Source organism: Ipomoea triloba, chromosome 10 (genome assembly GCF_003576645.1).
Source record: "Ipomoea triloba cultivar NCNSP0323 chromosome 10, ASM357664v1".
In the NCBI taxonomy this organism is placed as follows: Eukaryota; Viridiplantae; Streptophyta; class Magnoliopsida; order Solanales; family Convolvulaceae; genus Ipomoea; species Ipomoea triloba.
In genome coordinates this window covers 13166335-13170161 of record NC_044925.1, presented here as the reverse complement: position 1 = coordinate 13170161, position 3827 = coordinate 13166335, and positions in this window count along the sequence as shown.

Below are 3827 nucleotides of genomic sequence, written 5' to 3'. Positions count from 1 at the left end.
TATCGAGGTATCATCGGATCTCTTCTTTATTTAACTGCTAGTAGACCAGATATATCCTTTGCAGTAGGTGTATGTGCTAGATTTCAGGCAAGTCCTAAAGAAAGTCACTTAAATGCATCTAAAAAGATCCTTAGATACCTCAAAGGAACGCAAAGTGTTGGACTTTGGTATTCGAGAGGTGGATCTTTCGAACTAATGGGTTATTCAGATGCGGACTTTGCCGGTTGTAAAATAGATCGAAAGAGCACATCAGGGNTTGGGTGCAAGCCATGCAAGAGGAACTTCATCAGTTTGAGAGAAACGACGTTTGGGAACTAGTTCCGAGACCTCATCATCAAAATATCATTGGTACAAAGTGGGTTTTCAGAAACAAGATGAATGAGGATGGAATCATTGTTAGGAACAAGGCCAGACTTGTTGCCAAAGGTTATTGCCAGGAGGAAGGAATAGATTTTGATGAAACCTTCGCTCCGGTGGCACGTCTCGAAGCCATACGCATCTTTCTCGCATATGCCGCCTTCAAAGACTTCAAAGTGTATCAAATGGATGTCAAGAGCGCTTTTCTGAACGGACTTCTCGAAGAAGAGGTGTACGTTGAACAACCTCCGGGTTTCTTGAAGGACGTGGGAGCTGACAAAGTATACAAGTTGAAGAAGGCACTTTACGGCTTAAAACAAGCTCCGAGAGCTTGGTATGATACCTTATCCTCCTTTCTACTTCAGTGTGGGTTCACCAAAGGCCTAGTGGACAAAACATTGTTTAGAATTAAGGATGGGAATCACATCTTATTGGTGCAAATTTATGTGGACGATATCATTTTTGGAAGCACCAATCCAGACTTGTGCGAGAAGTTCTCCAGTTTTGGAAGCACCAATCCAGACTTGTGCGAGAAGTTCTCCAGTTTAATGAAAGGAAAGTTCGAGATGAGCATGATGGGAGAACTCAACTACTTCCTTGGATTACAAGTGAGACAACTTAAGGAAGGTATCTTCATCAATCAGGAGAAATACACCAAGGACCTGCTCAGGAAATACAACATAGAAGGGAAATCCTCAGTCAGAGTACCCATAGGAACCTCTCTACGAATCGATGTCGACAGTAAAGGTCGAGAGGTCGATCAAACTACTTATCGAGGTATCATCGGATCTCTTCTTTATTTAACTGCAAGTAGACCAGATATATCCTTTGCAGTAGGTGTATGTGCTAGATTTCAGGCAAGTCCTAAAGAAAGTCACTTAAATGCATCTAAAAAGATCCTTAGATACCTCAAAGGAACGCAAAGTGTTGGACTTTGGTATTCGAGAGGTGGATCTTTCGAACTAATGGGTTATTCAGATGCGGACTTTGCCGGTTGTAAAATAGATCGAAAGAGCACATCAGGGACATGTCAGTTTCTAGGTGGAAGACTTGTCTCATGGTTTAGCAAGAAACAGCATTCGATAGCTACAAGCACCGCTGAGGCAGAATACGTAGCTGCTGGAAGTTGCTGTGCTCAGATTTTATGGATGAAGCAACAACTACTGGATTATGATGTTGAATGTAAAGAGGTTAGGATTATGTGTGACAACACCAGTGCTATAGCTATTACTCAAAATCCAGTATTACATTCAAGGACAAAACACATTGATATCAAGTATCACTTCATCCGAGACCATGTTGAGAAAAAGGATATAACTTTGGAATACGTTGCAACAGAGAAGCAACTAGCAGATATTTTCACAAAAGCGTTATGTGAAAATAGATTCTCTCAACTAAGGTTAGAATTGGGAATGATAGAGTTGGGTTGAATGGTCCAATCTTATCTTCTTGTATTAAGTGCCATGAACTGTTTCGCATGTGAGGAGCGGTTTCATCAACTTTATGGCAGTCTTGGAGTTACACAGCATTGAATGGTCATTCACTTAGCATCTCGTGACTCTACAGTGTAAATCTTTGGGGCTATAAATAGGGAGTTTCCTTCAGCAGTTTATGTCGTCAACTTCTTCATGGAGAAGAAGAAAGGAAAAGACGATGTACCATTCTGGTATAGAGGAAAGAAACCAGCAGTCAAGTCCAAAGATTTTCAAGGAGAAAACTATCCAGAATTAACGAAGGGTGAACAGATTGCGGAATTTCCTGATAATCCAAGCAAGCATCCTATTCCCATCCAAGGTGAATGGATCCCCAAATACGCGGAGATCTACAATGATGGGATACTGGAGTCAGGAGAAGAGTCTCGTATCAATGGGATTCCTACAGCTGCACATTCTGGGCCTTCCTCAACCAAATGGAGAACCAAGGGNACGATATCATTTTTGGAAGCACCAATCCAGACTTGTGCGAGAAGTTCTCCAGTTTAATGAAAGGAAAGTTCGAGATGAGCATGATGGGAGAACTCAACTACTTCCTTGGATTACAAGTGAGACAACTTAAGGAAGGTATCTTCATCAATCAGGAGAAATACACCAAGGACCTGCTCAGGAAATACAACATAGAAGGGAAATCCTCAGTCAGAGTACCCATAGGAACCTCTCTACGAATCGATGTCGACAGTAAAGGTCGAGAGGTCGATCAAACTACTTATCGAGGTATCATCGGATCTCTTCTTTATTTAACTGCAAGTAGACCAGATATATCCTTTGCAGTAGGTGTATGTGCTAGATTTCAGGCAAGTCCTAAAGAAAGTCACTTAAATGCATCTAAAAAGATCCTTAGATACCTCAAAGGAACGCAAAGTGTTGGACTTTGGTATTCGAGAGGTGGATCTTTCGAACTAATGGGTTATTCAGATGCGGACTTTGCCGGTTGTAAAATAGATCGAAAGAGCACATCAGGGACATGTCAGTTTCTAGGTGGAAGACTTGTCTCATGGTTTAGCAAGAAACAGCATTCGATAGCTACAAGCACCGCTGAGGCAGAATACGTAGCTGCTGGAAGTTGCTGTGCTCAGATTTTATGGATGAAGCAACAACTACTGGATTATGATGTTGAATGTAAAGAGGTTAGGATTATGTGTGACAACACCAGTGCTATAGCTATTACTCAAAATCCAGTATTACATTCAAGGACAAAACACATTGATATCAAGTATCACTTCATCCGAGACCATGTTGAGAAAAAGGATATAACTTTGGAATACGTTGCAACAGAGAAGCAACTAGCAGATATTTTCACAAAAGCGTTATGTGAAAATAGATTCTCTCAACTAAGGTTAGAATTGGGAATGATAGAGTTGGGTTGAATGGTCAAATCTTATCTTCTTGTATTNGTGAGGAGCGGTTTCATCAACTTTATGGCAGTCTTGGAGTTACACAGCATTGAATGGTCATTCACTTAGCATCTCGTGACTCTACAGTGTAAATCTTTGGGGCTATAAATAGGGAGTTTCCTTCAGCAGTTTATGTCGTCAACTTCTTCATGGAGAAGAAGAAAGGAAAAGACGATGTACCATTCTGGTATAGAGGAAAGAAACCAGCAGTCAAGTCCAAAGATTTTCAAGGAGAAAACTATCCAGAATTAACGAAGGGTGAACAGATTGCGGAATTTCCTGATAATCCAAGCAAGCATCCTATTCCCATCCAAGGTGAATGGATCCCCAAATACGCGGAGATCTACAATGATGGGATACTGGAGTCAGGAGAAGAGTCTCGTATCAATGGGATTCCTACAGCTGCACATTCTGGGCCTTCCTCAACCAAATGGAGAACCAAGGGAAATGAAGAGGAAGACCAGTTGGGACTTTCTGAGGTCAGCAGCAGTCGAAGGGGTGATCATACCTAATCCAAAGACCTTAAGAGGATTAGCGATGAAGATGGTCACTCCCAACTACATTAAGCAGTTCCTAGAAA